Raw genomic sequence first — 10,083 nt, 5'->3', positions numbered from 1 at the left:
CAATGACAGATCTCAGCTGACCTCCTCCTCCCAGGCTCGAACAATCATTCCACCTCAGCCCACTAAGTAGCTGGAATTACAGGCGCACTCCACCATGCCTGGCTAATTTTTCGTATTTTTAGTAGAGACGGGGTTTCACCATGTTGACCAGGCTGGCCTCGAATTCCTGACCTCAGGTGATCCACCCACCTCGGTCTCCCAAAGTACTGGGATTACAGGCGTGAGCCACCACGCAGCCCTAAAAGATACTTTAACAAGTTCTTTTTACATTGTTAAAATCTATGAAGAAAGATCCCTGTATGTAAAAATTATCTTGTTCAATGACACAGGCTCCCTACAATTTTTATTAATTAGAACATTATAAATTATAAAGCCAGAGACTGTAACTATGAAGGAAACCATTGTTATGAAATGCATGATTCTAGAAAATGAATATTCATCTATGTTCTGTGCATACTCTGATCAAATACATATGTTAAAATTTGGAAATGAAGTTTACAAGTGGTTTATGAAAGAAATAACATGGAATAAGGTTAAATGGACGTGGAATAAGGTTAAAGCTTTATTTACAGATAACAGTTCTGAAAGTACATTTCATTTTAACTGTTATATTTCCTTTTTTCTTTTTCTTTTTCTTTTTTAGGGGGGCTGGGGGACAGGGTATTGCTCTGTGGCCCACACTGGAGTGTGGTGGAACACTCATCACTCACCACAGCCTCAACCTCCCAGGCTCAAGTGATCCTCCCACCCAGCCTCTCAAGTAGCTGGGACTGTAGACGCATGCCACCACTCCTGGCTAATTTTTTTTTTCTTTTTGTGGAGATGGGGTTTCGCCATCTTGCCTAGGCTGGTCTCGAACTCCTGAGCTCAAGCAGTCCTCCCTCCTTGGCCTCCCAGAGTGCTGGAATTACAGGCATGAGCCACCATGCTCAACCCCTTTTTTCATTCTTCTATTTTACTTCCATTCCTATCAGATTTTAGATCTTCCATATCTCAGTTAAGTCCTTAAAATCTTTCTCCAAGAACTGTAGGAATTTGGGAACTTTAATTTGCGTATTAGGTAATAGATCATAATATAGAAAGCCAGGCATAACAAAATATTAATTTTGAGATGGCAGTTCTCAGTGAGTTTAAAAATGTTGCAAATAGCCAGGTATGGTGACAGATGCCTGTAGTCCCAGCTACTCAGGAAGATGATGTGGGAGGATTGCGTGAACCCAGGACTTTGAGGCCAGACTTCACGACGTATTGAGATCCCATCTCTTTAAAAAAAAAAAAAGGAAAAAATGTTATATATAATTTACTTTCTTTTTATAATAGAATGTTTTTGTATGAACTTGCTCTAATTTATTTAGGAAGCTTTTACAAGCTTTTTCTTATGAAAAATTTAAATCATACGCAAAGAACACAAAATGGTACAGTGAACCCCTTGATACTGTCACCCAGCTTCAACAATGATTAACATTTTGCCATTCTTGTGTTATGTATACCTTCACCCAGTTTCCATCTCCGACTTGGTAATGATTGATGGCTTTTTTTTTTTTTTCAGGTAAAATTTACATACATTAAAGTGTACAAATCTTAGCTGGAGGATTTTGACAAATGGATAAGCCCATGTGACCCACACACTTAACCAAGACACTGTGTTTCCCATTTTCATCTTCCTAGTCAGTAGCCTTCTGTCCTGAGGCAATTGCTGTTTTGATTGTTTTTTCACCTCAGATTAGTTTTGCCTGTTCTGGCACTTGACAGAAATGGAATCATACAGAATATATTCTGTGTCCAACTTCTTTCACTTGATCTAATGTCTATGAGAGTCAGTCATGTTGGCGTGAGCTGAGTACTCTTCCATCGTTTGGATATCTCACAGTTTGTTTTTTCTTTCTAACAACAGACCTTCGATTGGTTCCAGTTTGGGGCTATTATGAGTAAAACTTCCATGAGCAGGTTAAGCTACCTTAATATTTGCTTGCAGTATATATTGTTTTTGAAATACAATAGCATCTAATTGAAAATTCCACTAATTTATAATTTTTGAGGCTGATCCCGCGTCCCTCCACGTTAATATATTGTTCTGAGTTTACATTTCAAAGTTTATTTAAAACTGGTACCTAATAGTTGAGAATTCTTACTTTTGTCAGAAATTGAATTGAATGATACTTTTTTGATTAACAGAAAATTTTCCCCCCAAAATCATTTTACTTTTCACTAAACTAATGGCATAATAATCAATCTCTCTCTCTTTCTTTCTCATTTGGTTTTCATTTTCTTTTTCAGAAATGAGCCCCTGAGTCCTGAGTTGGTGGCAGCTGCATCTGCTGCCCTCTTTTGACAAACAAGCCAGAGCTGCTCAGGCAGCTCCATAGCATGATGAAGAATGGGGCACAGAGAGATGGAGAGAGACCTAAAATTAGGTAAGTGAATGAAACCATTAGGTCAGTAATGTTTGTATCTCAAAATAGGCCATTTTCATGTGGCTAGTAAGTAATACATATAATATATACCACATAAGGAAATTTACATATAGAATATACCATGTAAGTGGAATTTTAGCAATTCAAGTTTTTAAAAAACTTACGTCTTAAGTAAGATTATAGTTTTAAGAGACTAATTGAATAGTTACTTTCCTTTTAGGAAATTACAGTTGCTTGTCCATGAAAAAAGAAATGATAAATTCAGTAACGTTATTACAAATAACAGAATAAGATAGCTTGTCTGAGAAAAGTACTTTTTTTTTTTTTCAGTTAAATACCCTGCTGGTTTTATGCATGGTATGGCAATCTTCAGGTCTGTTTCCTTCTCTTTTTCCTCTTATTCTTATGTTTAAGCTGACATCTTTCCACTTACTCTCTTCATCTCTCATTATTTTATGCTATGTTAGACTCCTTGCTGCCTACATTATAGTAAGTGGTAGCACTACTTCATTTTGGAGAGTGATCTAAATCTGTTGTTCACAATGAACATGTGTACCAGATGTATTTCAGGAAGTTAAAAGAAATGGCCATGTGTGGTGGCTCATGCCCATAATCCCAGCACTTGGTGAGGCTGAGGTAAGAGGAGCACTTGAGGCCAGGAATTTGAGAGCAGTCTGGGCAACAAAACAAGACCGCATCTTTACAAACCATAAAAAAAATTAGCTGGGCATGGTGGCGTGTGCCTGTAGTTCTAGCTACTTTGGGGGCTGAGGCAGGAGGATGGCTTAAGTCCAGAGTTTGAGGCCGCATTGAGTTATGATGGCACCACTGCACTCCAGCGTAGGCGACAGAGTGAGACCCTATCTCTGAAAGAAATTATATTTAAAAGAAAAAGAAAGCCATAGGTATCTGGAATGTCAGTTCAGTGACTCATTTTGTTTGTGTTTGCACAAATACACGGCAGTAAATAAATATATCTATCTCTTGGTTTTAATTTAGTTATTGAATGTAGGTGATACGTATACAGATACTTGATTGTACTTTCATTTTTTCGGAATAATTTTTCATGTGACACTTTTATGTTTGAAATGAAGATTTCTGAAGAACATCTTTAAAAGATGGAAATAAACAAAAATTGTAATGTTCTGTGTTATGTGAATGTTAATAGATGACTTTTTAAATTTAAACATAACCTTGTACGCTATATAATTAGTGGATAAAAATGAAATAAGAATTAAATGATATCACACTTCTGTTTCAGAAAGTCTGTTACTGTTCTGTAGCTAAGGTTTCTTTTTTTTTTTTGGAGACAAAGTTTCACTCTTGTCGCCCAGGCTGGAGTGCAAGGCACAATTTCGGCTCACTGCAACCTCCACCTCCCGGGTTCAAGTGATTCTCCTGCCTCAGCCTCCCAAGTAGCTGGGATTACAGGCACCTGCCACCATGCCTGGCTAATTTTGTACTTTTAGTAGAAACGGGGTTTCTCCATGTTGGCCAGGTTGGTGTTGAACTCCCAACCTCAGGTGATCTGCCTTGGCCTCCGAAAGTGCTGGGATTATAGGCGTGAGGCACTGCGCCCCACAGTAGCTAAGATTTCTAATGCACTTGACCTTTTTATTATTTCAGTTTCAGTAACAAAATATCAGATATGAAAATTGCCAGATGTGCTACAACTAGAGTTAATATTAAGACCAGAGCATCAGACTCAGTTTGACCAAGTCTTTGACAATTATCCTGACCAGGAGAAGACCGCTGATCTTAGAAACAGGTATCAGGCTTTGTAGTCTGCTGGGTTTTGTTTGTGTGGTTTGGTTTTACCTTAACTGTAGATTTACCTTATTGTGTGTGTGTATTATTGCTGTTGGATAATGTGAACGCATTTACATCTGTGTTCTTACTCTGTGTATACCACTTCCTAGAGAGGGAACCATGTGCTGGATTTAGCCAGTCCTGCATTTTTCTATACCTTAAATCAAACTGGACCATGCTTCACATCTACCCACAGTGAATAGGGGTCCTTTGATTTAGAATAGGTAGAGCTGACTGAATTCTGAACAAACAAATATTTTGTGAGGAACATTATTTTTCATTTTAAATATAAATGCCTAATACTGTGTATTCATTTACCCTTTATATCTCTGTACATGCTTATCTTTTGTTACACCTTAGAGAAATGACCCACCATCAATGAAAAGAAAGAAAGGCGTAGGCCAGGCGTGGTGGCTCACACCTGTAATCCCAGCAATTTAGAGGGCCGAGGCAGGCAGATCATGAGGTTAGAAGTTCAAGACCAGCCTGTCTAACATGGTGAAATCCCGTCTCTACTAAAAATACAAAAATTAGCCAGATGTGGTGGTGAGCACCTGCAGTCCCAGCTACTCAGGAGGCTGAGGCAGGAGAATTGCTTGAATCTGGGAGGCGGAGGTTGCAGTGAGCTAAGATCGTGCCACTGCATCCTATACCTTAAAATGGTAGATTATTTGTGGCCATTTGAAATTACTGATTTGAAGTTCTTGAAGATGCCGAGTCATGTCTTACATAGTTACTTTAGAATCTAAAATTGTTCTGTATTTACATAAAGTTTCTATTCTCTCTCTCCTTTAAACCCTGAAAGTGGTAGTTGCAAAGGAGGAGCCAGATATTTGGCATGGCCTGACAAAAATTAACTTGTCTTTTATTTATTTATTTATTTTTGAGACAGAGTCTCAATCTGTCGCCCAGGCTGGAGTGCAGTGGCATGATCTCGGCTCACTATAACTTCTGCCTCCTGGGTTCAAGCAATTCTCCAGTGGACAAAAGAGGGTAATCAGCTTTACATTCTGTAAAAACAGATAACAAAACCCTCTTAATCCTAAAGGTACTTTTAAAGTTCATGTATTTATACATGTATGCAAATTGGCTATTAAATTTGGAAGATTTTATTCTAAGAAACCAAATCTTAAGGAGCTAAAGCAAACCTGCTTTGTAAAATATATTAATTCCAGGGCTAAGCAATTTCTGAAAACAGACTGATTTACTGTGCTGCTTAATATTTCCTCAAACCAGAATACAAGCGATGGTGGCAGAGGGAGGAAGTAACTCATACCAGGAAGAACAAACAGCTGCTGGAATATGCTTGTGGTTTAGAGCTTCTTTTAAAAATCCTGTCAGCTGCAAAGAAAGGAAGGACTAATATTTTCCATGATGTCAGTAACATCTTTATGAAGATGCTCCTTTTGAATGTGGTACAGAAAGTTGGAAAACACTTGGGCATGGTATCTGGCATAGTGCCCCTTAGGCAGCGCTTCATATACAGATGGTCCGGGGCTTAGGATGGTTTGACTTAAAATTTTTTGACTTTATGATGGTTCCAAAGGTGATGCACATTCAGCAGAAAGCGAACTTTGAGTCCCCATACAACTATCCTGTTTTTCATGTTTAGGACATTGTTCCCGTAAATTACATGAGGTATTCAACCCTCTATAATAAAAAATAATTTGTGTTAGATGATTTTGCTCAAATGTAGGTTAATGGAAGTCTTCTGAGTACATTTAAGGTAGGTTAGTCTAAGCTCTGATGCTTAGTAGGTTAGGTGTATTGAAGGCATTTTGACTTACGATAATTTCCCCTCCCAATAAACCCATTGTAAGTCAAGAAGCACTTGTAGAGGTCTACCTTTACCAGTTTCAACTGTGACGGATTTAATGGAACCTGTATTGCTTTTAAATTGGAGAGCAGCAGCAGGTCTGAAATAAATACTGCAGTTAGCTTTGTGTTCTTCACTATTTATTGAACAGTTCAGAGGGCAAGGAAGCAAAGAGAAGCACTCTTGAGTGTGTCTTTGCTTGCCAACTCCTGGCCTTCCTTTATTTTTCTCTCGTTTTTTCTGTTCTCTTTTTGTTGACCCTGTCTCAAAAAAAATAAAAAATAAAAAAATAAAAATATCCCTTGGGAATACGTAGTATTTGTATATGGAAAACCTCAATGCCTTTCTTGCTACCTGTAGGATGAAGTCCAGAATCCTTAGCTTAACGTTCAAATTTCTCCATCAAACTGGGTTCCTAGGCCAACTATTTCAGAGTTAATGTTGTTCTTGTTTTTTTTTTTGTTTGTTTTTGTTTGTTTGTTTTGAGATAGTGTCTCGCTGTGTTACCCAGTCTGGAGTACAGTGGCACAATCTTTGCTCACAGCAACTGTCACTTCCCAGGGCTCAAGCAGTCCCCTCATTTCAGCCTCCTGAGTTGCTAGGACCACAGGCCCGCACCATACCTGGCTAATAGATGTGTGTATTTTTTGTAGAAAGGGGTTTTCACCATGTTTCCCTGTCTAGTGTCCAACTCCTGGGCTCAAGGGATCCACCCCTCCTTGGCCTCCCAAAGTGGTGGGATTACAGGCGTGAGCCATTGCACCCAGCTGATGTTTTTCTTAAAATGCGAATTCTTTGGTTCCACCCCATACCTACTGAATTTGTATCTCATGGGAAAGCTGTACAGTTTGTATTTTTAGCTAGTATTGTTTATTTCTTGCTACTCAGAGTGGTCCCAAATTAGCATCAGCATCACTGGAAACATTTTAGAAAAATAGAACTCCAGACCCTGCTCCAGACCTAATGAATCAGAATAATATAGACATTCAAGTTTGAAAAGCACTAGGTAATCTTAATGTACACGTGGAAGTTTAAGAAAAACTGGTCTGGCCCCAACCTATCATTTTAAGTTTGTCCTCAATGTTGCTCTACATTTATTCATTTAACCAACATGTATTGGGTAAGGTATCAAGGATGGCTCCACATAGTCATGGAACTTGTAGTACAAAGTTGACAGAATATAATGTCTGCCCTCCAGAGACACACTGGGGTTAACCAGTGAAGTTGCTTACTGCTACGTGTGACCAGCCAGTGACTCACCATCCATTTAGATGAAAGGGATCAGTATTTTGGGCATACCCATAACCCATTCATAGTACATTAGTTGGGGAGCTCTCCCTTATGTCCTGGTATTTCTTAAGATTCCATTCTTGGCTCTCTTCCCACTGCACATGCTCCTTTGAGAATCTCATCTACTTTCATGGCTCAGTCACATCTGATATCCACATCCAATCAATCATGCAGCCCAGGTAATTTACCTCCTCAAAAGCTTTTAATGTGTCATTCATCTTCAGGTTTCTACCTTAGTTTAAGTTACCATTTCTTACCAGGAATATGCAAACTTCTGAACAGGGTTTACAAGGACCAGCATGATCTGTCCCTATATTACGTCTTGACTCTCTGTAGCCCTAACATAATCTAGTCATCAACTCCTGAATAGGACATGGCTCTCAGTACTTGGCCTCTCCACACCAAATCATTGACTCAAGATTGTTTATTAAGGAAGGACCTGTGATGCTATTGTCACTGTCCTTAACCTGTAAACTTGCTGCCTTCCTCACTTTCCATTTATTCTTTAACCCTCTGTAGTATTGCATTTGACTTATTACCCTGAAGTTGTTGTTGCAAAGGTCACTAAGAGTAACCAATTTCCATATTGCTGAATCCCATCCTTCATTCTCTTCCTGGACCTCTTGATCAATTGATAACCTTTCATAACTCACTTTTCTTCTAAACCCTCTATTGCCTTCAGTTTTGCCCAATCTGAAGTGCCCAACTCTCCTATCGTCCTGCTTCAGTAATGTTTTCCCCCTTTTACCATGTAAAAAATAATTTCCTAATGTTCCCTTTGTGTTGCTCCAGAGACTTTTTCAAAGATTAGAGTTCTCCCAAGTTTTGTCTAAAGGTCACTGTTCTTATTCTCTGTTTTCAACTTGTCCGCTTCCAGTCTGTTCTCCCCAATGCAACAGGAGTGTCGGTCTAATTATGTCAAGCCTTCAGTGGTTTTTTTAGTCTTTTCAGATGGAGTTGAGGCCCTTTGTGGTCTCACCTCTTCTTTATTTCACCAGCCTTATGATCAAATTCTACACTCCCAGACATAATAGCAATTAGAATAAGAATGCTTTCAATTGCAAGAAGCAAACAGAAAAACCTAACTGAAAATTATTAAATAATACAAAACAAAAAGTCAGGAGTTTGGAGGTTTCTGGGTTGGTTAACTCAGGAGCTCAGTGGTAACACTGAGGAATCAGGTTTCTCCATCCTTCTGCTTTCACTTTCCTTGGGATATTGGTTTGGTCTTCCAGGATGGCTACTGCTAATGGTAGCTGCAGTAATTTATTCTGTGTTTCTGTTTATCAATAAGGAGACCTTTCCCAGAATCCCTGAGCAGATATCTCATGCATGGCCTAATTGGCTAGATTAGTTATATACCCCTTCATAAACCATATTGTTGGCCATAATGGCCAATGTGGGGTTGGGGATCCCAACAGTGTGGGTTGTGGGATTACCACAAATGAGTTAGTCATGTGCTGGAGAAACAAAATTGGGGCTCCACAGCAAGGAGGAAGGGAGGAGGAGTGAAGTATCCTACTGTTAGGCATACTTGTCCTTCCTGTACATACAGTGAAAAATGTTCATGCCCATATGAAAAATGTATTTGTTTCCCAAAGAGAATCAACCAGAATCTCATCCAGATACTCTATCCAGCTTCATGTCTAAGATCTCTGGTGGAATACACAGGCTGCTTTTTCAACTGGTGGCTGTGGCTGTCTGGTGTTCTGTCCTCAACAGCCACATCTAATATGAGCCCTGGGAAGAAGACTCTTTCTAAGGCTGCTCAGCTTTAGAGTACATTTCTTAATTGTGTGACCTTGGTGTCCTGTCTCAGAGTCACTAGTTTCCTAGCCCAAAACAGTTGTGTCTCTGCCCTCCATCCTGCCTTTTCCACTTGGCCAGTTACACACCATTCCAGGTCTGTTTGGTAGTACTCCACTTCCAAATACCAAATTGTATGTCAGTTTGGATTTTTAGTCATAAGCAACAGAGATGGATTCTGGTTTTCAGAATAAGATAAATTGTATTAGAAGAATATTGTGCTGCTCGCAGAATGGCCAAAAGGACTAGAGAATCAGCATCAGTCTTAGCCACACCGCTGGGAGTAAATCCTGGAACTATACTGCATAACTGGTTGGGTGAGGAGATTGTAGCCGTTGTTGCCAAGCACTGACACACTGTGCTTTGTAATACTATCTGCTGCTTTGGGAATTTAATCTTGACACATGTGCTACTGCATCTGGAGAGGATACACTAAGGTCCTTCCTTGATTTATTGTTGTTAACTAGCTACCAATTTTAAAGTATGTGCAAGTTCAACTTAAGTCGTTTGGCATTTTCAGCTTTTATAGAGGGAGACTGGCTCAGTGGGAAGACTCAAGGAATTCCCCAAACAAGAAAGAGCTGAATTCTAAATAACCCAAAAGAAAGACCTACTTAAGGACAAATCCAGGTTTTGTGGGGCCAAAATTTACACAATTTGGTGGGGTTGTGGGAGTGGGGAGGGGATTTATTTAGGAAAAATACATACAAAATTATATTAACAAATTAGATAGAGGGTTTGAAGGGGCTTTTGCAAATAACCATCCCTGAAGCTGTATTTCCCAAATCACTGTGCTAGCTCTGCTTTCCAGCCCACTCTGCTCAGCAGTTTATCTCATGCTAGTTAACTCCTATATGTTCTTCAGGCTTTGGCTGAGACATTACTTCCTCTGAGCTTTCAGAATCTTCTGACTTCTCTCACAGAACCCTTTACTCTCTCCCATTTAGA

The sequence above is a fragment of the Colobus angolensis genome, unplaced genomic scaffold, assembly GCF_000951035.1.
Source record: "Colobus angolensis palliatus isolate OR3802 unplaced genomic scaffold, Cang.pa_1.0 Scaffold503, whole genome shotgun sequence".
In the NCBI taxonomy this organism is placed as follows: Eukaryota; Metazoa; Chordata; class Mammalia; order Primates; family Cercopithecidae; genus Colobus; species Colobus angolensis.
Note: the sequence above shows the minus strand (reverse complement) of the source record.